Raw genomic sequence first — 26,716 nt, 5'->3', positions numbered from 1 at the left:
GCATCACTCTAGTCATTTAACCAGACAGAGCCAAGTTCTAACCCCAACCTTCCCATTTGCCATAACTTTAAATTTACTCAGTTTGATGACTGCTGTCACCATCACACGAAATTACTCAGAAGATAAAGTATCTGAACAACTGAAGAAAAAAAAAAAAGCTTCCATGGGGTTAAGTTACGGATTTGATGCAAATGTTGAATAAGGGTCAAATGGAGAAGCAACAAGAAGGCCAAAGGGTTAGAGATATAAAGTTAAAAGATTTATTTTGGTGGGGGATAAGCCTGAAACATGCAAGGAGTAAAAAACTCAGGAACAAATGTAGTAGATAAAGTGGTCCAGAAGGGCAGCTCTAAGTATCAATTTATTTCCTTTTCCCTTTTTAAATTTTGTTGTTTTATTTTTGTCAATTCAGTCTTTTAAATACATTGAAGGTGAAATAGGAATTGAATTTTTGAAAAGATAATATTATGTAATAGGCAGAGATAATCTGAATTGGAAGACAGAGAGACCAATTTGAAAATTGATGCAGTAATTGCCATATAAAACAGAATGACTCAGCTTAGGTGGTGAAATGGGACCCCTTCCTCCCTTCTCCCCCAGCCCAGGGACAGAAAACTATGAACACCATTCCAGAAAAGCCTTGGCAACTCTCTGTGTGTGGGGAGGGGACGGGCAGACAAAAACTGCCCTTAGATTTGGAGCCTGGGAAATAGCTATCCAGAGGTCCATTCATTTCCGAAGCAGAAAGTGCCCTATTATTCCTCAGAAAGATTTATTTTTGCAGCTTGGGACTCACAATAGTACATATTTAAAGGCACACAAACATGTCCCTGTCACTTCCATTGTGAACCACCCTGGGAATTTCAGGTACCCCATAATAAAGTCAATACCCCAGTAAAATAAATGTCTCCCTTTAATCTTCCACTCCACAAGGAGATGTTTATTATGTCAGAGAAAAACATTTTTACTTTGGGTCTGTGAGCTCATGTTGTGGACGATCGTTTCCCAGGGTGCTTGAGTGTGATGAACTATAACTCTGAAAACTGTGACATTTTAACAAGAAACAGCCCAGCAATTGTTTGCCCTAAAACAAATCTGCTTGTGGAGCTCAGTTCTTAAAGACATGGGAGTTTCAGGAAGGTCTGGGGCCCTGATGACATGGAGCCAAATAGGAGACAAAATTAATTTTAAAAGCATTAAAAAATGTTATTGTGGTAAAACACTTAACATGAGGTCTACCCTCATATTTTTAAAACTAACTTTATTGGAGTATACTTGCTTTGCAATGTTGTATTAGTTTTTACTGTACAGCAAAATGAATCATACACATACGTATATGACCTCCCTTTTGGACTTCCTTTTCATTAAGGTCACCACAGAGTATTGAGTAGAGTTCCCTGTGCTATACAATAGGTTCTCATTAGTTATCTATTTTATACATAGTATCAATAGTATATATGTGTCAATTGCAATCTCTCCATTTATTCCATTCTCCCTTTCCCCCTTGGTATCCTTATATTTGTTCTCTTTGTCCATGCTTCTATTTATGCTTTGCAAATAAAGTGTTCTATACCATTTTTCTAGATTCCACATATGTACATTAATATATGACATTTGTTTTTCTCTTTCTGACTTACTTCACTCTGTATGACACTCTCTAGGTCCATCCACCTCTCAACAAATGACCCAATTTTGTTTATTTTTATAGCTGAGTAGTATTCCATTGTATATATGCACCACATCTTCTTTATCCATTCCTCTGTTGATGGACATTTAGGTTGCTTCCATGTCCTGGCTATTAATAATAGTGCTGCAGTGAACACTGGGGTCCATGTATCTCTTTGAATTATGGTGTTCTTGGTACCTTCCCAGTAGTGGGATTGCAGGATCATATGGTCCATTCTGAAGGAGATCAGCCCTGGGATTTCTTTGGAAGGAATGATGCTAAAGCTGAAACTCCAGTACTTTGACCACCTCATGCGAAGAGTTGACTCATTGGGAAAGACTCTGATGCTGGGAGGGACTGGGGGCAGGAGGAGAAGGGGACGACAGAGGATGAGATGGCTGGATGGCATCACTGACTCGATGGACGTGAGTCTGAGTGAACTCCGGGAGTTGGTGATGCACAGGGAGGCCTGGTGTGCTGCGATTCATGGGGTCGCAAAGAGTCGGACACGACTGAGTGACTGATCTGATCTGATGGTAGTTCTGTTTTTAGTTTTTTAAGGAACTTCCGTACAATTTTCCATAGTGACTGTATCTACCCTCTTGTAGTTTTAAGTACACAATGCATTATTATTGGCTGATGGTACAATACACAGCAGATGTCTAGAACTTACTCACCTTGCTTAATTAATGTCTTATGCCCAGTGATTAATAATTCCCAATTTCTCCCTCCCCCAAAGTGGCTTAGATGGTCAAGAATCTGCCTGCAGTCCAGGAGACTCAGGTTTGATCCCTGGATCAGAAAGCTCCCCTCAGAAGAGAATGGCAACTCACTCCTGTATTCTTGCCTGGAGAATTCCATGGACAGAGGAGCCTGGTGGGCTGCATTCATGGGGTTACAAAAGAGTTGGACACGACTGAGAGACTAATACGCACACCCCTGGAAACCACTACCACGTTCTTTGAGTCTGTGGATTTGACTCTTTTAGATATCTCACATGAGTGGAATTATGCAATTTTTTCCTTACTGGTACTGGCTTATTTCACTTAGCATACCATCAAAGTACATCCATGTTATTAAATACTGCAGACTTTCCTCCTTTTTGTATAAGCTGAAGAGTATTTAATTATATGTATATGCAACAAATCAAAACCATAATGGTTTACCTTATACTTGTCAAGAAGGCTATTATCAAAAAGAAAAAAGAAGACTGGTTTTTACAAGAATGGGACTTTCCAGGTGTCTCAGTGGTAAAGAATCCAGCTGCCAATGCAGGATACACAGGAAAGATATGGATTCAATCAATGGGTCAGGAAGGTCCCCTGGAGAAGGAAATGGCAACCCACTCCAGTATTCTTGCCTGGGTAATCCCATGGACAGAGGAGCCGAGCAGGCCACAGTCCACGGGGTTGCAAATAGCAAAACTGTAAACCCAAGATCTGGTCAAAGTGTGCTCCTTGCTTGCTTGCACATTTATAAGAATTTGGAGAAAACGAATACCTTTCATACTTAGTAGGAATGCAAAACAGTGTAGCAGTTATGGAAAACAACGTGGCAGTTCCTCAAAAAATTAAAACTAGAACTATCATATGATCCAGCAGTCCCCTTTCTGAGACAGAAAAAGCTTTGAAATTAGGATCTTGAAGAGATAATAGCACTCCTACATCCATTCAGCACTATTCACAATAGCCAAGATGTAGAAACAGCTGAAACGTCTATCAAGAGCTGAAATAAATTTAAAATTGGCCTTATCTCATGCTACATGAATGGCTCAAAGGATGGACTTCTTCTTTTCTTTTTTTTTTAATTGTTGTTGTTCTCACTCCAAGTTTGCTTTATACCCCAGTTTTTCAGTAAAATTCTATCATCCTTTCAAGCATAAGTTATAACTTATGGTGCTCAGCTTGGATCAGGATAATAAAGTGCATTCTGTTTTGAGTTTAAAGTGTTAAAAATCATAATAATTTTAGCAAATACTCACCAGCATATGAAAATCTGACAGCTTCCTGTATAAATATAAATTTATATTGAAAAAAATTGAAGATTTGGCAACATTTTTTAGTTCCTTCCTGAAAACAATGGCTGAGAGTGAATAGCGACCACCATTTGGAGACATAGCATAAGCAAGGAGACCAGGTCCAGGCTAGAATGCTATCTGTGATTGTTCAAACCTGATCAGGGTGATTACAAGGCTTTACCAGATGAGCCTCAGAGGGACTTGGTACATAAACAGCACTGCAGTTTTCTGGAGGAAGTCATGGCCAAGGATTCAGGTTCCCCTCCTTCCATGCTGATCACCCTAATATGCATATCAATATCTCCAGTCCAGTCACTTCCACATAGAAATCGCCTCTGGAGTCTCAGCTGAAGCAACTCGCTCTACTTTTAAAAACTTGTAGTGCTTTTCTTAAAGCCTTTCTCCTTCTCACTATCTTTCCATCATGAGTCCAAAAAAACCTATGAGCTTCTTGCTCAGCATTCTTTGAAATGAGACCTTAGCCCAGTGCTCTTCTATCCAAGGAAATGGAGCACTTAGAAGTCAGCCCTTCTAATCTCCACATTTCCTTGCACTGTTTCTTTTCTTTTTTCAAAAAATGTGGACCATTTTTAAAGCCTTCATTGAATTTGTTACAATATTACTTCTGTTTGTGTTCTGTATTTTCGGTCATGAGGCATGTGGGATCTTACTCCCTGACCAGGGGTCAAACATGCACCTGCTGCATTGCAAGGGGAAGTCTTAACCACTGACCACCAGGGAGTCCCACTCCCACTGCGGAATGAGTAACAGTTTGCTATTGCTTTTAATTTGATTCTTTGTTCTAATTACACGTACACCTGATGGAGCAACAACAGGTACCAGGTTTGGGCAGTCTTATTTTCCAGCTAATCGCCCATTAGCACCACATGTCCATTTTAAGTTATTTGAATTCCTCCTTCCAGGCATAGCCTCATTCCCATTTCAACCAAGAATCCTTGACCACACAGCCTGATGAGCTCTTCTAAAATTGCATAGAGTATTGTTTAATACATATGTCCATGCACAAAGAGGGCATCATCACATGGAAGATTGAAACACATGTGGTAATACAAGCCTCACTTTAGATCTATCAAACTGCAGTCTGAATTGTACAGGATCCCTGGTGGTTTGTATATGCATGAAAATTTTAAAACCTGTGGCTCAGAACATAATTCTGCATCATATGAATTAGCATTGTACGTGCTTAGCTATTTTGTATTGATATAGGATATCTTATAAACTAGACTTCAAACATCTCAGTAGTCAAGATTGTGTCCTGGGATATTTATTTGGTGTATTTTGCTAGATGAACTAGTAAAAGCTGATGGACATAGACATTAAATACAAAAGTGTGTTAGTCGCTCAGACATGTCCAACTCTTTGCAACTCTATGGGCTGTCAATAGGCCCCTCTGTCCATGGAATTCTTCAGGCAAGTTTACTGAAGTGGGTAGCCATTCCCTTCTCCAGGGGATCTTCCCAACCCAGGGATCAAACCCAGGTCTCCTGCATCACAGGCAGATTCTTTACCGTCTGAGTCACCAGGGAAGCCCCCAAAGCGAGCTTGTCTCCTTTGAGCTGGAGCTGAACCAGCAACCTAAGGATTAAATACAAATCCTTCATCCAAACCAAATTTGCTCATTACTTGGCATCCACCTTCCTAGAACCTATACCACTTATAAAGATACAAGGTGGACAATTGACAGCTGAGTGTGGCAAGAGCCCCAAATTTATCTCATTCATGCTAACCGACTCCCTTTTGGTTTATATTTAGCCATAAGCTTATCCTGTTATTCTGGCTTTAACTATTGGACTTGATGTTTTAAATGCATTTTTTCTTATTTTGACCCAAAGCGCTTATAAACTTTCTGACCTCCCCAACTCCTCTCTGCCTAATGGTAGGACCTCTTACTATTCTTCCATTAGGATTGATACCCTAACATGGGCTCTCTTGGGCTGGCATTTCAGTATTTTTAAAATCTGTTCTTAATCCTAAGAAGTATGTCTTATTTTTTTCCAAATAACAAAATGAGAACAAATTAAACATTATGTATGTTTAGTTTTTTACAATTGAACTAGTCCAGAGGTTAGCAAACTATGGCCTATGGGACAGTAGTCTGTTTTTGTAAGTAAACTTCTATTTGGAATAGGCAACAGTTATTCATTTACAGGTCTATTATCTATGGCTTCTTTGGTACTAGCCAGAGAGTATTGACTAGTTGGGACAGAGACAAATACGGCCCTCAAAGCCTAAATATTACCATCAATTTGGCCCTTTAATAAAATGCTACCAATTCTTGAATTAGTCAATTTGTAAAAAACTGTCAACAACCAAACAGTATTTTTGGCAACAGGAAGACAAATGACTGCTTGATTTATTTATTTATTTATTTTCATTTTTTAGTATGCCCTGAGTACTTAGCATCAATGACACTGAAAGAAAGGGAAATAGAGAAACTGGCATTTCAAAGGAAGCAAAAAGGTCACCTCATGTTTATTTATCCATGATAGACAGCCTATAATTCCCAGGACTACTGAATGTGTTTTGAGCTCTGAGTTCTCAATTATTTTCCACATTGCAAACAATTTTTTTTTCAGGTATTAGTCCATGTATATCTTCAGAAAAGTTGTGAATTCTTTTTTTATGTATTTATTCACCAGTTTATTCAACTAGGAAGTGCCATGACTCATATATCCATCACGCTATGCCACGGTCTGTCAAAATCAAAGTTACAAATGTGAGATCTCAGTCTTAAAAATCTATACCATCCCTATCGGATTTGGTAAGCAATTGGGCTGCAAAATATCCATCTTATTTGGTCACCAGACTTGATTAAACTAACCTGGTTGATACATGTCGATTTTTCTGTGTAGTTATTCAATTACAGGTTATCAGGCTGGTAGAAAACTGTGATTCCAGATTGTTTAGGCTTCAGTCAATCATATACAAATAGTTTAACTCCATTGATAGAATCTGGACGTGGTCTCCATGGAACAGCATAGGACATACACCAATGACAAGACAGTTAGAAATGAGAGGCTATAAATGCATGTTTCCTGCCAAATAAAGAGTGGAGACATGGTCCCTATTCTCACAAGATGCCTCCCCACCATCAGCAAACAAGACTGCCAGTTTATGCTTTTATTTGGTTCTCCTCCTCTTGACACGACTGAAGTGACTAAGCAGCAACCAGCAGCATATGACTCATGTTTTAACCCATGCAGTTCACAATTCTGAGTTAGATTGGAAGGAGCTTTGTGGTTTTCTTCCAGGTCGTCAGAGAATTCGCTCTAGAGGAAATTAATTCCACATAGGAAATCCTACTCTGTGAGGCTGTTGCCCCATGAGGGAGAGGCACTGGAGGATGAGACCCCTCATGAGGAGGGGGAAAAATAACAAGGAACACTGAACATTCAATGTGAAGTAAGGACCTTTCAGGAATTGAATCCTCCTGACTTGGCTGTGCCAGCTGCTGCCAGATAAATCACAGACAGACCACCTGGCAGAGTTCTGCCTAAATTTCTGGGCCATAAAATTGTGAGCAAAAATAAAATGGCAATTTAAACCAGTAAGTTATGAGGCAGGTAGTGGCACGCCAATATAAATCAGAATTGGTGGATGAACATCTACTGTGGTCAGGAAAGTATGAATTAGGAAGTAGATGATGAGGTGGACCATTAATGATGTTAAGTATAGTGGAGAGGAAGAGGCAATTGATATTAAATGATGACAAGGTGTCCAAAAGCAAATTAATAGGAAACAGAGCAAAATCATATAGGTGTGAGATCTTGACTCCATGGGGCTTAAATCTTTTAGATGGACATGGATAAACTGATATAAGTAAGTGTTACTGGCATATTGTTGACAATCTGGCCAGAATAGAGTGAAATCCAAAACAGAGAAATATTATATTGAGGGTGAGAGGGGCCATGAGAGATTTTTCAAAAGTAGATGCCATTTGAGGTAAACCAGAGGGAATGAAGCTTCAGTGGTGTGGATGAAAGATTAAAGCTCGTTAGGAAAAAAAAATGAGAGATCAGCTTGGGAGGGAGATTTTATCACTGCTGGGAGGAATACGGAAAACAAAGAATCAGAGTCGTGGGAGAGTCAGATATAAAGCAAATCTTCTGGGACTTCCCTGCTGGTCCTGTGGCTAGCACACCACACTCCCAATGCAGGGGGCCTAACTTTGATTCCTGGTGGGGGAACTAGATCCCACATGCTGCAAATAGAGATCCCACATGCTTCAAGGAAGATCAAAGGTCTCAAATGCTGCAAGTAAGGACCTGCCACAGCCAAATACATACATACATACAAAATAAAAACAAAACCCTCCTAAGGCCACCCTAGGAATGCAATGGATGTCCTTATCCCTCTGAGTCTTTTCGGACCACGTTGTTTTCTATTGTCTGATCACTGTGGGAAACACCTGAAACGTTATAAACATGCCTTGACATTTAAAATGAGCATTTTCTCTGAAATTTACTCTAAGCACCAAAATGTTTATACAAGCACAAGGAAATGTTTGAAGCTATTTTTATTAGGCAACAAGATATATTAATATAGAAAAACAGATAGAAGGCAGAACTGTGAATCTGAGTGAATCTCATGGTCTACCCCTGTATCCTTCCTATTAGAAGCTCAGGATTAAACATGTGGGGACAACTGAACTTTATAACTTCTTTATTTGTGTGAAAGAGAAAAAATGAGAACTATTACAGATAAATTATCTTAAATGGAAACCCTGAAATCCTTTCAGGGCTATTTCAGATCAAAATAATGATGGAAAACAATTACTCTATTTTTCTGAAGAGACTCTTAAAAATAGCATGAATGGAGTGAAGCTAAACAAGCTTATTCTTCAGATATCAAATCCAAAAAAAAAAAAGATAGCTAAGAATATAGAAAATCTTCCTATTATAACCACAGCACTACTGTAATAACAGCATATTTTGTATGAAATACAGCTTCTGGTTAGAAAGATGATCAACATATTGATGGTCAATCTCCATCCAATTCTGTTCTCCTTCAACTTCAATTTAGTCTCCACATTAAAGCCAGAAGGATGTTTGGGAATGGAAAGGTTCTGGCCTCAGTACTCATAAAACACGTGCCTGAAAGCTGCCAGATATTTATAATGGCAGACAGGCCCTGCTGGCTTGTGTTTACCACTTGACTTTTCACTGACACCACTCTCTCTCTCACTCACACACAAACACACAATATATTCATACATGCTTGAGCTCTACTGCCCTTTGTAAAATTTTTCTCAGATTTTCCCTGCCTGTCTCTTACTGGATGCAACTACATAAGATGACTTTTTCCACAGAGAACTCCTCTCATTTCCCTTCATGTACTAAACTAATTCTGAACATGTTGGCCCAATCTTCACCTACTCTAAAAGACTTCACTCTTGTCCTCCAGACTAGAACAGATTCCTCTATTATATGGTCTCATGGTATCAAACTTTTTTTCCTTTTTTAAATTGAAGTATAGTTGATTTACAAGGTTGTATTAATTTCTGCTGTACAGTGAAGTGACTCAGATATAGAATGGATAAACAATAAGCTCCTACCATATAGCACAGAAAACTGTGCTCAATATCCTGTGATATATACTTTTCCCCTATGGTTTATCACAGGGCATTGAATATAATTCCCTGTGCTAAACAGTAGGACTTTGTTATTTATCCATTCTCTGTATAATAGTTGGCACCTGCTAATCCCAAACACCCAATGCTTCCCTCCCTCACCCCTCAAACCCTAAATCTGTTGTCTATGTCTCTAAATCTGTTACTGTTTCATAGATAAGTTCATTTGCATCATATTTTAGATTCCACATTTAAGCAATATCATATTATATATGTCTTTCTCTGTATGGTTTGCTTCACTTGGTTTGATAATTTCTAGGTCCATCTATATTCCTGCAAACAGCATTATTTCATCTTTTTTAGGGTTGAGTATTATTCCCATGTATATATGTACCATATCTTCTTTATCCATTGATCTGTTGATGGATATATTGTTTGCTTCCATGGCTTGACTGTGAACACTGGGGTGCATACATCTTTTTGAATTATAGTTCTTTCCAGACATGTGCCCAGGAGTAGGATTGCTGGATCATACGGCAACCCTAGTTTTTGTTTCTCAAGGACCCTCCATGTTATTCTCCATCGTGGAGGCACCAATTTACATTCCCAACAATAGTCATAGTCACACTTTCTTCTTTATAGAATGTATTTCTGCTGCTATTTTCCCACTTAAAAGTGATTATTTTAAATCTTTTAGAAATGACTAGATTGTAAGCTATATGAGGGCAGGATCTTTGGCACTCAAAACAAAATTATTGATTGAAAACTGAATGTTTGATTCAGTATCAATGGCTCTGGAACAAAGCACAACCAGGGAGTAAATGGATAGGTTAATTACTTAATCTTGCTGGTGATTTCACACTTGCTGAGTCTCAGTAATGAACTCTAATATTGTTTATTTGATCTTAAACCCAAGGAAAATGTTGAGCAGAGATTATTTGCTCCTTTTTCTGTGATAAAGGAAGCTGAGGCAGGGCAGAGGAAAGCTGGTTTTGCAACATCCTTGAGAAAGCAAGCACAAGGAGCCGGGAGTGCCCGTAGCAGGGGGATAGGCCCAGAACGCGACGCGCTGCGGCGAGCGCAGGAGGGCCAAGAGGAGCTACTCCATGTTCAAGGTTAGGAAGGGCGGCTGTGAGGAGATACCCCTTGTCCAAAATAAGGAGCAGCAGGTGCACTTTGCTGGAGCAGCCGTGAAGAGATACCCCACGTCCAAGGTAAGAGAAACCCCAGTAAGACGGTAGGTGTTGCAAGAGGGCTTCAGAGGGCAGACATCCTGAAATCAAATCACAGACAACTAGTCAATCTGATCAAACAGACCACAGCCTTGTCTAACTAAATGACACTACGCCATGCCCTGCGGGGCCACCCAGGATGAGGTCTGACAGAATGTGCTCCACTGGAAAAAGGAATGGCAAACCACTTCAGTATTCTTGCTTTAAGAACCCCAGAAAAGTATGAAAAGGCAAAATGATAGGATACTGAAAGACGAACTCCCCAGGTTGGTAGGTGCCCCATATGCAACTGGAGATCAGTGGAGAAATAACTCCAGAAAAAATGAAGGGATGGAGCCAAAGCAAAAACAATACCCAGTTGTGGCTGAGACTGGTGATAGAAGCAATATCCCATGCTGTAAAAAGCAATATTACATAGCAACCTGGAATGTTAGGTCCATGAATCAAGGCAAATTGGAAGTGGTCAAATAGGAGATGGCAAGAGTGAATGTTGACATTCTAGGAATCACCGAACTAAAATGGACTGGAATGGGTGAATTTAATTCAGATGACTATTATATCTACTACTGAGGGCAGGGATCCCTTAGAAGAAATGGAGTAGCCATCATGGTCAATAAAAGAGCCCATAATGCAGTACTTGGATGCAGTCTCAAAAATGACAGAATGATCTCACTTCGTTTCCAAGGCAAACAATTCAATATCACAGTAATCCAGGTCTATGCCCCAACCAGGAATGCTGAAGAAGCTGACGTTGCATGGTTCTATGAAGACCTACAAGACCTTTTAGAACTAACACCCAAAAAAGATGTCCTTTTCATTATAGGGGACTCGAATGCAAAAGTAGGAAGTCCAGAAACACCTGGGGTAACAGGCAAATTTGGCCTTGGAATACAGAATGAAGCAAGGCAAAGGCTAACAGAGTTTTGCCAAGAGAATGCACTGGTCATAGCAAACACCCTCTTCCAAAAACACAAGAGAAGACTCTACACATGGACATCACCAGATGGTCAACACCGAAATCAGATTGATTATATTCTTTGCAGCCAAAGATGGAGAAGCACTAAGCAGTCAGCAAAAATAAAACCAGGAGCTGACTGTGATCAGACCATGAACTCCTTATTGCCAAATTCAGACTGAAATTGAAGAAAGTAGGGAAAACCACTAGACCATTCAGGTATGACCTAAATCAAATCCCTTATGATTGTACAATGGAACTGAGAAATAGATTTAAGGAACTAGATCTGACAGATAGAGTGCCTGATGAACTATGAACGGAGGTTGTACTATGGAGGTTGAACTATGGACGTGACATTATACAGGAGACAGGGATAAAGACCATCCCCATGGAAAAGAAATGCAGAAAAGCAAAATGGCTGTCTGGGGAAGCCTTACAAATAGCTATGAAGAGAAACAAAAAGCAATGGAGAAAAGGAAAGATATAAGAATTTGTATGCAGAGTTCCAAAGAATAGCAAGGAGAGATAAGAAAGCCTTCCTCAGCAATCAATGCAAAGAAATAGAGGAAAACAACAGAATGGGAAAGACTAGGGATCTCTTCAAGAAAATTAGAGATACCAAGGGAACATTTCATTCAAAGATGGGCTCAATAAAGGACAGAAATGGTATGGACCTAACAGAAGCAGAAGATATTAAGAAGAGGTGGCAAGAATACACAGAAGAACTGTACAAAAAAGATCTTCACGACCCAGATAATCACGATGGTGTGATCACTGATCTAGAGCCAGACATCCTGGAATGTGAAGTCAAGTGGGCCTTAGAAAGCATCACTACGAACAAAGCTAGTGGAGGTGATGGAATTCCAGTTGAGCTATTTCAAATCCTGAAAGATGATGCTGTGAAAGTACTGCACTCAATATGCCAGTAAATTTGGAAAACCCAGCAGTGGCCACAGGACTGGAAAAGGTCAGTTTTCATTCCAATCCCAAAGAAAGGCAATGCCAAAGAATGCTCAAATTACCGCACAATTGCACTCATCTCACATGCTAGTAAAGTAATGCTCAAAATTTTCCAAGCCAGGCTTCAGCAATACACGAACCATGAACTTCCAGATGTTCAAGCTGGTTTTAGAAAAGGCAGAGGAACCAGAAATCAAATTGCCAAAATCAGCTGGATCATGGAAAAAACAAAGAGTTCCAGAAAAACATCTATTTCGGCTTTATTGACTATGCCAAAGCCTTTGACTGTGTGGATCACAATAAACTGTGGGAAATTCTAAAAGAGATAGGAATACCAGACCACCTGATCTGCCTCTTGAGAAATTTGTATGCAGGTCAGGAAGCAACAGTTAGAACTGGACATGGAACAACAGACTGGTTCCAAACAGGAAAAGGAGTACATCAAGGCTGTCTATTGTCACCCTGTTTATTTAACTTATATGCAGAGAGCATCATGAGGAATGCTGGGCTGGAAGAAGCATAAGCTGGAATCAAGATTGCCAGGAGAAATATCAATAACCTCAGATATGCACATGACACCACCCTTATGGCAGAAAGTGAAGAGGAACAAAAAAGCTTCTTGATGAAAGGGCAAGAGGAGAGTGAAAAAGTTGCCTTAAAGCTCAGCTTTCAAAAAACTAAGATCATGGCATCTGGTCCCATCACTTCATGGGAAATAGATGGGGAAATAGTGTCAGCCTTTATTTTGGGGGCTCCAAGATCACTGTAGATGGTGATTGCAGCCATGAAATTAACAGACGCTTACTCCTTGGAAGGAAAGTTATGACCAACCTAGATAGCATATTCAAAAGCAGAGACATTACTTTGCCAACAAAGGTCCATCTAGTCAAGGCTATGGTTTTTCCAGTGGTCATGTATGGATGTAAGAGTTGGACTGCGAAGAAAGCTGAGCACTGAAGAACTGATGCTTTTGAACTGTGGTGTTGGAGAAGACTCTTGAGAGTCCCTTGGACCACAAGGAGATCCAACCAGTCCATTCTGAAGGAGATTAGCCCTGGGATTTCTTTGGAAGGAATGATGCTAAAGCTGAAAGTCCAGTACTTTGGCCACCTCATGCCAAGAGTTGACTCATTGGAAAAGACTCTGATGCTGGGAGGGATTGGGGGCAGGCGGAGAAGGGGACGATGGAGGATGAGATGGCTGGATGGCATCACTGACTCGATGGACCTGAGTCTGAGTGAACTCCGGGACTTGGTGATGGACAGGGAGGCCTGGTGTGCTGCAATTCATGGGGTCGAAAGAGTCGGACATGAATGGGAGAATGAACTGGACTCAGTAAGCAAGTCAGGTACACATGGAGAGAGAACTTCCACCTGTGAATGCTACCCAAGTTCCTTTCTTCAGTGCCTAATTTGGAGCTTGGCTACCATGTTCTTACATTTTTTTCATTGTCTCCAGTATACAAAACAACCAGCTAAACAAACAGCAAAACAAACAAACAAAAACAAAATGTTTCCCTTAGACATCCTAAAATATATTCATTTGGCATCAGAAAAAAAAAAAAAAAGAAAAAGTAGGAAACCAAAGTGAGGATCTAATGCAGAGGCAAACATTATGGACTTTGAGATCATATGAGGCTGAGGGTCACTCTTAGCACTACCCTTTACTGGCTGTTTGATGTTATATAAATTAATTCAGTTTCATAAACTTGAGTTTTCTTCACTTTAAAATAACATCCATACCTTAAATTTAAAATAACATCCATAAATAGATTGTTGGGAAAATGAAATAAATGCCAATTACTACTGTAGATGCATAATCAGTTCTTAATATCAGTATATGTTAGCATTCTACCACTGCTGTTTAATGCTATAACCACCAGTTATTTTTCCTGGACCCAGTGGTCAGAGACTCATGCTAAAAATGAGACAAGCATACCATAAGGAGGAGCTGCACCTTGGTATCTACACTTGGCATTGACAAAAGGATAAACTTCATGTGCTTCCTCAAACAACATTGAGTTAACAGGCTCTTATTTGTAAGCAAAATAATCAGTTCAGGATTGAATAATTTCTACTGACTTTTGAATAAGAATTTTTCTGATCCAATTTTTTAAGGTATTAGGATGATTGTGAATTAGGTTTTTGGGTTAATTCACTTCTCTAAGTACTTAGAGTAGGAACAGAAATGGCTCCTGTGAGCCGCAGCTGAAAGGAATTTGCACTTGTCGAAGACTAAATACTTTTGAAGACATATGGAGGAAGTGGGGGCAACTATTATAGGAAGAATATGTTCTGTTATTTATCAATATGTACATAATGTGCTTATAAAACAAGGTTTACTGGAGATAATATCAAAACATTTCCTGGGTCATCTGCCTTTGCTTATTTATCACTAATTTAGAAACAGTCTGAAGAGTCTGGATTCATGTAAGTTCAAGGTTATTTCATTTTGGTAGAAACAAATGGATTTGTTTTCCTCTCAAGCCCTTGGTGTTAAAAATAATTTTTTTCAGGTGCATTTTTGCTTTTATAAAACAAACTAGTGTTGAGATATTAAATCTCAATAATTTATTTTCCTTTTCCATAAACACTTTCAGGAGTTGTTGGATAACCAAATTTGATTGTAAATTTGTCTTAAAAATCAGGAGCACAGCATTTGAATATAATTAAAGCCCAGATTATAATTGTTTCTTCCAAACTGAATAAATTTACTCAGTCTCTGACCCCTCCTTTCTTTTCTGCTGTCCTTTGAAACTCTTCTTTCAATATATCACTGACCGACTTTCTTTTTCTCTGGTGGTCATTGTAGGATGCCAGTATCTCAAAGAGCCAGTGAAGATATGAAATCAGAAAGGCGGGAAGTAGGAAAAGCAAGAGTCTGAGAATTGATTGAAAATAGAAAATATATATTGAAGCCCTCATGAAATGTGTTGACAGCAATCTCATGGAATAAATGTGCTCCATAATTTATAGTTAAAAAAAGAAAAACTTTGACCATTCTTGTGACTAAAGAGAATGAAATTTAAACCTAGTTCTGTATAATGTTTAAATACATTTTTCCTGAAAGAATGCAGATTAAAATATTTGATAACTGCAAATGAACTTTTTACAGTAAAAAGAATCTTCACAGTGATTAAGCTCCCATTTTAAGAAATCCACAATTATTTACATCAATAATTATGATGTAAATTAATTGAAGTAAATGATATTCTGCAAAATACTGGTATTCAGACAGTTATTATCAAAGTGAGTAACAATAGAGTAAAAAATAATAATACTTGTGGTCAGAGGATGTTCCATGAAACAGAAACTCCATGAAATGTCAATACTCAGTATATGTACAATATCTGAATGAGAAAGATAAATTACTGTCAAATGTTTAGACAAAACTGTAGTGGTCATAAGATCCACAAGGACCAAAAAGGTTGCAATAATTTGTCACTAGTGAAAAGATTGTAAATTATACAACCAAAGACAACATTTGGACCAGAAATTGCACACTGGTATGTGCCTTAAGTTTACTGGAGGAAAACTGAGGAAATGGTTAATGTGCTACTGAGGATTGACCTGTATGAGCCATGAAAGGAGGGATCTAGCATGGCTGTGTTCACTAACCAAGAATTTACAAATGTATGACAAATAAAGGATGCTCATGAACTATTCAATGTATGGATGTTTATAGTAATATATTAGAAACCTTCAAGAAAATTAGAGAGGCCAGGGGAATGTTTCATGCAAAGATGGGCACAATAAAAGACAGAAATGGTTTGGACCTAACAGAAGCAGATGATACTAAGAAGAGATGACAAGAATACACAGAAGAACTATACAAAAAAGATCTTCATGACACAGATAACCACAATGGTATGATCACTCACCTAGAGCCAGACATCCTGGAATGTGAAGTCAAGTGGGCCTTAGGAAGCATCACTATGAACAAAGCAAGTGGAGGTGATGGAATTCCAGTTGAGCTATTTCAAATCCTAAAAGATGAAGCTGTGAAAGTGCTGTACTCAATATGCCCAGCAAATATGGAGAACTCAGCAGTGGCCACAGGACTGGAAAAGGTCAGTTTTCATTCCAGTCCCAAAGATAGACAATGCCAAAGAATGTTCAAACTACTGCACAATTGCACTCATCTCACACACTAGTAGATTAGTGCTCAAAATTCTCCAAGCCATGCTTCAACAGTACATGAGCCGTGAACTTCCAGATGTCCAAGCTGGATTTAGATAAAGCAGAGGAACCAGAAGTCAAATTGCTAACACCATTAGATCATTGAAAAAACAGGAGAATTCCAGATAAACATCTATTTCTGCTTTACTGATTATGCCAAAGCCTTTGACTGTGTAGATCACAACAAACTGTGGAAAATTCTGAAAGAGATGGGAATACCAGACCATCTTATCTGCCTCCTGAGATATCTGTATGCAGGTCAAGAAGCAACGGTTAGAACTGGACATGGAACAACAGGTTGGTTCCAAATCAGAAAAGAAGTACATCAAGGCTGTGTATTGTCACTCTGAGTATTTAACTTACGTGCAGAGTACATCATGCAAAATGCCGGGCTGGATGAAGCACAAGCTGGAATCAAGATTGCTGGGATAAATATCAATAATCTCACGTATGCAGATGATGCCACCCTTATGGCAGAAAGTGAAGAGGAACTGAAGAGCCTCTTGATGAAAGTGAAAGAGGAGAGTGAAAAAGCTGGCTTAAAGCTCAACATTCAGAAAATGAAGATCATGGCATCTGGTTCCATCACATCATGGAAAATAAATGGGGAAACAATGGAAGCAGTGACAGACTGTTTTCTTGGGCTCCAAAATCACTGCAGATGGTTACTGCAGCCATGAAATTAAGAGACACTTGCTTCTTGGAAGAAAAGCAATGACCAACCTAGACAGCATATTAAAAAGCAGAAACATTACTTTGCCTACAAATGCCCTCTAGCAAAAGCTATGGTTTCTCCTGTAGTCATGTATGGATGTGAGAGTTGGACCATAAAGAAAGCTGAGCACCAAAGAATTTACACTTTTGAACTGTGGTGTTGGAGACTACTCTTGAGAGTCCCTTGGACTGCAAGGAGATCCAACCAGTCCATTCTAAAGGAGATCAGTCCTGGGTGTTCTTTGGAAGGACGGATGCTGAAACTGAATACTTCGGCCAATACTTTGGCCACCTGATGCAAAGAGCTGACTCATCAGAAAAGACCCTGATGCTGGGAAAGATTGAAGGCAGGAGGAGAAGGGGACAACAGAGGATGAGATGGTTGGATGGTATCACCGACTCAATGGGCATGAGTTTGAGCAAGCTCTGGGAGTTGGTGTTGGACCAGCATTCTACAGTCTATGGGGTCACAAAGAGTTGAACATGACTGAGCGACTAAACTGAACTGATTAGAAAACTTAAGAGAATAAAAAATATCCTAAGAAAACAATCCTTAATGTTATTTTAAAAGAAATAGAAAACCTAAAAGACCATATGATATGACTATGAAAGCAATGTAATCAGTAGTATATAGTCAAAAATATAAACATTCAAGGAAAAGGTAATTCAAATCTTGCACATTCTTTAAAAAAAGAAAACACCCCTGGGTATCACTTATACGTGGAATCAAAAAGATGATACAAGTATAATTGTTTACAAAACAGAAGCTGGCTTAAAGATTTGAAAAACAAATTTATGGTTACCACAGAGGAAAAATGTTGGGGAGGGATAAATTAGGAGATGGGAATTAACATCTACAAACTACCATATAAAATAGATAACTAACAAGGTCCTACTGTATGGCACAGGGAACTCTGCTCAGTACTCTGCAAAAACTTTTATGGGAAAAGAATCTGAAAAAGAACACATATATGTATATGTATAAGTGAATCACTTTGCTATACACCTGAAATTAACACAACATGGTAACTCAACTATACTCCAATGTAAAATAAAAATTAATATGTTAAACAATTTAAAAATACTCAACTCATTTTATAAACTACTATATACTTGATATTCAAGCCAGAAAAGGACAGTGTAAGGAAAAAAAAAAAACAGTTGTAATATAAGCTTACTCATGTATGTAAGTATGGAAGTTCTAAACAGCACACATCCAATTATGAGTGAACAGAGACTCTTGAGAAAAATTTCTTGCTTCACATCAATCAAAACTTTGCAACACATTGTCAAGATCAAAGTTGGACTCACATAAATTGGACTTGCATAGCCACCCCAAACAAATGAACAAACAAGTGAAAACTGATCCTGCAGACACTTGACAGCTGGGGTTTATGGTAGCTGGTACTGGATCTTAGGTGTGTGAGAGCCAGCAGGGATACTCAGGATCAGATGGGAATGACAGACAACAAGTCTCAGAAGCTGGGAGTGTGTTGTAAGGGGCTGATCTAGGAAAGAAGCAGGATTTTTTTTTTTCACCCTGGAGCTAGATTATTGAGACAAACAATTGCTGAGATATTTATGCTTCAAACAATAATTAGTAAAAGAAAAGTCTGAGACTCCCAAATTTAGGTGTGGCAGGCTAAAGTGGGCAGAGGATGCATCAAGCGACCTACAGAATTTAGCTTGTTTTCAGCAAAATTTCCACAAATCCAGGCACAAAGAACTACCCTAGATTACGGTCAAACTTTATCTTACAAATAGTTTGGTAATACATTGTTAAATGAATATGCACATACTCTATGACCAGTATTCGTAACACTGTATCCTTAGCATCCCTTGTAGGGAGACATTTAGACACATTCATAGCAACATTGTACATAAGTGTATAAAAGTTAGAGGTGAGCCAAAGTGTAATAAATCAACATTGCAATAAATAATTCATGGTTTTTAAACTACACAGCAGTAAAAAAGAATTACAGGAGCATAAAGTTGAGTAGAAGAAAAAAAAACAATTTAACAGAATAACATAGACAATGTGATTCCATTCAAAACAAGCAAATCTCAATTGTATCACGGAGGATGATAAACACAGAATCTAAGATGGTGCTACAGAGAAGGCAGGGAGATCTGAAAGTTAGAGGTGAACAAGAGACCTCAGAAACTGGGTTAAAATTCTTATTCTCGAAGGTGCCAAGCACAGGAATGTTGACTTGTTGTTTTATTCTTTACAACATGAATTGTATGCTGTGTGTGTGAGTGTGTATGTTCTTTAGCATTTATGTATGCTATAGCTTATCATTTAAAACATTTTAATAAAGAGTAGTTTTAGCCAGACTAGAAGACCATTTGAATATCAGATAACATGTTTGAACAAATGGCCATAAGTGCCTAGTCTGGTGTAAGAGAAGTAAGCAAGGAATGATGCTGGGTGTGCTTACATGTATATGCGTGTCCTCCATGGTTGACCAGAGACATATGAACCTGAGTGACAGTCCCTGTGAATAGAGGAGACATTACTCAGCTCCAATTACATCAGGACATGAGGAATATGGGCCAGGTATTACTACTTTTTTCTTTTTTTCTGATATTTCTAAAGAGAAACCAGAAATATGAATTTTTTATACGAAATCTTTGACTTGTTAAAGGTTTCCAGTTTTACAAAGCGTATTTGAATTAACCTTTGACCAGATCTGACCTACAGGTTGTAAAGTTGTTCCCTGTTATTTGATTTTTACCCTGCATGGAGTAAGTCCTAGGGGAATCCTAGGAATCTAAACTCTGACTGGCATCAAATACTGAGATTATGAGAAAACTTAAGGAGGAGACAGAAGCTGGGCTTCAAAACACATCATCTGATAAAAGTGAAAATGAAAGGCACTTAGTCATGTCCAACTCTTTGCAACCCCATGAAATATACATTCCATGGAATTCTGCAGGCCAGAATACTGGAGTGGGTAGCCTTTCCCTTCTCCAGAGGACCTTTCCAACCAGGGATCGAACCCAGGTCTCCTGCATTGCAGGCAGATTCTTCACCAGCTGAGCCACGAGGGAAGGCATCAGAAAGAGGTGAACAGAAGGTGATTGCAAGATCTTAGGTAAGACAGTGAGGAACCGAGTAGGCCAGGGCTCATGGGAATACAGTGAAGGAGACAGGTAGTAGGGAATGTGCAGGGCTGGAATTTAGCAGCACAGATGCATTGTGTTCCCAAGAGGATGGCCTTGCAAGCCTCGTGACTGGTGATGTGACCAATGGATTCTGTAAATAAGAAAGATTTAACAAGATGTAGAGAAAGGCAATGAAGTCCATGTTCAAAGTTATAATTGGGGCTTGTCCATTGAGCAGAAATCTACATGCAGATTCACTGCAGAAGTTTGGAAATATGAAATCAAAGAATATCAGAGAGGGAAAGGTCTAAGATTAACAGTGAGAGTTGAAATTAGAGCTGAAATTTGGTAAGACAAGACACAGCCTCTGCACCCACTGTAGTGTGTAAACTGTGAGTAAGTGAAGTCCAACTGAAAGTATATGTTGTAGTTTTAAAATAAAGACTTATAACCACAAAGCAGTTCCACATAGCAGTATGAACACTGGCTGTGTAGGTGGCTACTTTGAATTTGCGTCTGGCCCCACAGGAACCATCCTTTTAACTTAGCCAGGCTATAAAAATTCTGTAAATTTTAAAAGCTTCACATAAATTGGGAGTAAAAAGAATGAGATCTTATGAAGGAGACATGGAATAGTCATTTTATAAAATACTAGATTAGTGACATTGTGGACACTCCACCAATGTCAATTTCCCTCTACTTTTCCTTGGATCACATTTTCTCAACAGATTTCAGGCTGGCTGTTGCAGGATGGGCTTTCTAGAAACATATGTTGAAAAGAAGTCAGAGTGCAAGATGCTTACTAGGAACCAACCCCTGTACAAGGAATGGGATGGAAGAAGAATTGAGCAGGAGAAGTCAAAGTACAATGCCGACTCAGTGGAAGGTGGGGCACTCTGGAACAATCATTGCTTATTCAGAGTTATCCTGCATTGGTCCTAAACCATAAGGCTTTAAAAAAATTTTTTATTAGGGTAGTTGCTTTACAGTTGTGTGTGTGTGTGTGTGCATGTGTGTGTGTTTCTTGCTATACAGTGAAGTGAACCTGCCACACATATACATGTATTCCTTATTTTTCAGATTCCCATACCATTTAGGTCAGCAGAGAACATTAAGTAGTTTCCTGTGTTATACAGAAGGTTCTCATTAGTTATCTGTTTTATACATAGTAGTGTATATATGTGAATCCCAACCTCCCAATTTATCCCACCCCCATTTCCCACTTGGTGTCTGTATATTTGTTCTCTATTTGTGTCTCCATTTCTGTTTTGAAAATAGGTTCCTCTGCACCACTTTTCCAGATTCCACATATATGTGCTAATATGCGATACCTGTTTTTCTCTTTCTGACTTCTTCACTCTGTATGTCAATCTCTAGGTCCACCCATGCCTTTGCAAATAGCACAATTTGTCCCTTTTTATAGCTGTGTAATATTCCAGTGTGCGCGTGTGCGCACACACACACACACACACACACACATATATATATATATATATATATGCCACACCTTCTTTACCCATCTTCTGTCAATGGACCAAATGGCCCATGAAAAGATGGTCAACACCACTGATTGTTAGAGAAATGCAATGAAGTATCACCTCACATCAGTTTGGATGGCCATTATTAAAAAAAAAAAAAAATCTACAGATGATAAATGCTGGAGAGGGTGTGGAAAAAGGGAACCCTCCTACACTGTTGGTGGGAATGTGGTTTGGTGCAACCACCTTGTAATACAGTGTTTAGGTGCCTTAAAAAACTAAATGCAGAACTACCAAATGATGCAGCAATCCCACTCCTGGGCATATACCCTGAGAAAACCGTAATTACAAAAGATACACACACCCCAATGTTTAACACAGCACTAGTTACTTTAGCCAAGACATACGACAACAGAGCTTTGATGTCCTGGCTTGATCAGTCACTGGATGCTGGCTGCCCTGGGAAGCAAGTGCTTGTGACTGAGGCAGCTCTCTGCAGCTAGAGCAGACCCTGAACGAGGTATATTCTAGAGACTGCATGCTGTTCACCCTGGGTAGAGCCAACAACAAGTCCTTCCTTGAAATGGGCTGGGATAGTTCAACTCCATGTTTATGATACTGGAGAAAGCTTGACTTCTTGCTTGACAATGAACTAATTGAGAAGTGTCACTAGGACTGAATTCAATTTATAATCATCGTGATAATAGCTGACTTTGTTAGGGTCTACTACATATCTAGGCATTCCACTTACACTATACATACTTTCCTCAGGTGAAGAATAAAATCTTTATCTCAGATGAAGAAATATGGATCATATAATAGCAGGAAAGCAGTAGAAATGTGTTTCATACCAAGAGAGCTGGACTCTGGACACATTTCTTGTTCGCATGGCTTCTTCCTCAGTGCCTCACTGAAACAAGAAGTAAATCCAAAACAGAGTGGTATATGTATAACTGATTCACTTTGCTTTACAGCAGAAAATAAAACAACATTGTAAAGCAAAGATACTCCAATAAAATTTTTAAAAATCCTTGCAAAGATAAACTCAAGTCAAGAAAAGACCCTGATGCTGGAAAAGACTGAAGGCAGGAGGAGAAGGAGATGACCGAGGATGAGATGGTTGGATGGCATCACTGACTCGATGGACATGATTTTCAGCAAGCTCCAGGAGTTGGTGATGGACAGTGAAGCCTGGAGCACTGCATTCCATGGGGTTGCAAAGAATCAGACACGACTGAGCGACTGAACTGAACCGAACTAGAAACATTTCACAAGACCTGAGTTGGTTAATTTTTCAAAACAGAACACAACAAGAACTGCCTCATTTGATGTTCTTGAGGGTAGAAAGATATACACAGAGAAAATAATATATCCACTTTAAAGAGAGGAACAGAAATTTCTAGCTATGGGATCTAAATTCTTGAGACCTCACTTATCTAAATTAAATGTGTACTAACAGGACGGCCTATCTCATAGTGTTGTCATGCAAATTAAACAAGTCAGTACCTAGAAGGGCACTCAAAGTTTTGCCTGGCACATGTGTTTAGTAAAGTTTGGACATTTTATACCTACTATTATTATATAAATAGATTATCCCTTTCTACAAAATTTCTAAGTGTCAACCACTTAACTTTATGTATGTAATTTTTCTCACACTCATATATGAATTTAGCACTGTTTTTATGGTGTTTTTGCCTATTTCTAGCTATGGGAATAATGAGGTGTGAAGCTGTTAAATAAAATTATGAAATCTAGCTAGCCTAGTCATTGGAATTACTGATGGCTATGTTATATATTACTCCCCAAATTACTCATGTAAAACAATCACCTATTATGCTCATAGATTCGCACATTCTGTGGGTCAGGAAGTTGTGCCAGGCATATTCAGGGTGGTCTTTCTGTGACCCACAGGGTTAGCGTCTCAGCTAAAATCATCTAGAGTTCATCACTCACCCATCCGGCAAAGGATGCTGACTTGTAGTGGAGGTGTCAGTTCATCTCCACGTGAGCTGTTTGACCTTTCTCACACCACAGGCACTGGGCTCAAGGGCAAGAATGCTAAGGGAGATTAACATGGCATCTGCCCTTGGATAAAGAATATGTAGTGCATATGCACAATGGGATACTAATCAGCCATAAAAAGAACAAAATAATACCATTTCAGCAACATGGATGGACATAGAGATTAGCATACTACGTGAAGTAAGTCAAACAGAGAAAGATAAATAACATGTGATATCACTTACAAGTGGAATCTAAAAATCTGATACCAATGAACTTATTTACAAAACATAAACAGACTGACAGAATTAGAAAACAAACTTATGGATACTAAGGGGAAAGCAGGTGATGGCGGGTGGCAGGGGAGGGTAAATTAGGATTAACGTATACACACTACTATATGTATAAAAACAAATAAACAACAAGGAACTACTATACAGCACAGGGAACTCTACTTATTATTTTGTGAAAGCCTATAAGGGAAAAGAATCTGAAAAAGAATGAATATAGGTATGTATGTATATATATATATATATATATATATATATATAAAGTAAAGTCACTCAATACTGTCTGACTCTTTGCGACCCATGGACTGTAGCCCACCAGGCTTCTCCATCCATGGGATTTTCCAGGCAAGAATACTGAAGTGGGTTGCCATTTCCTTCCCCAGGGGATCTTCGCGACCCAGGGATCAAACCCAGGTCTCCTGCATTGCAGGCAGACGCTTTAACCTCTAAGCCACCAGGGAAGTCTATATATATATATATATATATATATATATATATATACATATATACACACACACACACACATATATATACACACACTCATATATATATATATATATAAAACTGAATTACTTTGCTGTACACCTGAAACTAACACAAACATTGTAAATCAACAGTACTTGAATAAATTTTTATTTAAAGTGGCATATTTCTTGCATTGGATGTCATGTAATATCTCTTCTGCCACGTTCTGTTCAGCAATGTTATAACATCTCCCTCTGGCTCAAGACTGTCTATTGGTATGTGTCTCGAAGAACATATGGGACCAGAGACAGTGTTTTAAACATTTTTAATTGTATTTTTTTAGATAAGTGCAGGTACTCACAGAGCTACAAAATAATACAGAGAGATCCCATGTGTTCTTTACCCAGCTACCTCCAAAGGTATCATCTCAAAATAATGCAGATGGTGACTGCAACCATGAAATTTAAAGACACTTACTCCTTGGAAGGAAAGTTATGACCAATCTAGACAGCATATTTAAAAATAGAGACATTATTTTGCCAATAAAGTTCTGTCTAATCAAAGCTATGTTTTTTCTGGTAGTCATTAATGGATGTGAGAGTTGGACTATAAAGAAAGCTGAGCGCTGAAGAACTGATGCTTTTGAACTGTGGTGTTGGAGAAGACGCTTGAGAGTCCCTTGGATACCAAGGAGATCCAATCAGTCCATCCTAAAGGAAATTAGTCCTGAATGTTCCTTGGAAGGACTGATGCTGAAGCTGAAACTCCAATACTTTGGCCACCTGATGTGAAGAACTGACTTATTTGAAAAGACTCTGATGCTGGGAAAGATTGAAGGTGGGAGGAGAAGGGGCCAACAGAGGGTGAGGTGGTTGGATGGCATCACCAACTCAATGGACAAGAGTTTGAGTAAACTCCAAGAGTTGGGATGGACAGGGAGGCCTGGTGTGCTGAAGTCCATGGGGTCGCAAAAAGTTGGACACGACTGAGCAACTGAACTGAACTGAACTGAGGGTATGGATATGGGTGCAATATACCCATCTATTCAGATTTCCCCAGTTTTACTTGAGTGATGTTTTAGAAATTGTAACTTAATTTAATTGTAACTTAAATTATAAATCTACCACATAAGTCGATGATAAAACTGGGCCAAACCCATGTCTGTCTGGCTCAAAAGCTGAACTTTAACCACTGTAGAATAAAATATCTAACCACTGTATTTTTGCAAAGTCTAAAAAAAGTATGTCAACAAGCTCAAATCCATCACTGCTTAGATTGAAATGTTATTTTTGTATTTCCAATAAGTTGAAAAACTCCACTAATGCCTTACTCTTGTAATCATTAATATTCAGAGCTATGTCTAATTCATTAACTAGCTTAATAGGGAAAACAAAACTATAACCAAAATACGATCATTTACCATATTCTTACCATGTTCCAATCTCTATAATAAGTACTCACCATTCACAATCTCTAATTTTTGCAGAAGCTCCTAATATTAGATTTTCTTATTCATTCCCATTGTACAAATAAGTAAATCAACTTATAAAGAGTTAAAATAAGAGACAGTTTTAATAATAGACTGCTAGTTCATAATCTGTATGAGAGCCTACATTAATCTAAAATCAAACTTCTTAATATGAAAGTTTTGTATCTTTCTCTCCTTCTGGAGACAAACTGTCCAATTAATAGAATGAAGAAAAACTGACTTAGAAATAGCCCACTATACTACTTTGTGCCCAGTATCCATTTGGCGTATTTTGAGTGACTGGGAGGTCGAAGTTATAAGTTGATGTTCAGAGTTCCTATTAGAAATTAGTGACCTTTGTATGTTAGATGACTTTTCACAGAATTTCTTAGCCATAAAAGACTGGATTCATCATTGAATGAAATCTGAAATTGTAGCTAAATCTCTAGATGTACGTGTTAAACCATGGCAGATTAATTTTCTTTAAAAAATTAAAAATATCAACAACAAAATTCATTATTAATTGGAATGATTGAGCATTGCCTCTGACCATATTCTGGGATCTATAATTGGGAAAATTTTAAAGATTATGTG

Source organism: Bubalus bubalis, chromosome 2 (assembly GCF_019923935.1).
Source record: "Bubalus bubalis isolate 160015118507 breed Murrah chromosome 2, NDDB_SH_1, whole genome shotgun sequence".
Lineage (NCBI taxonomy): Eukaryota > Metazoa > Chordata > Mammalia > Artiodactyla > Bovidae > Bubalus > Bubalus bubalis.
Note: the sequence above shows the minus strand (reverse complement) of the source record.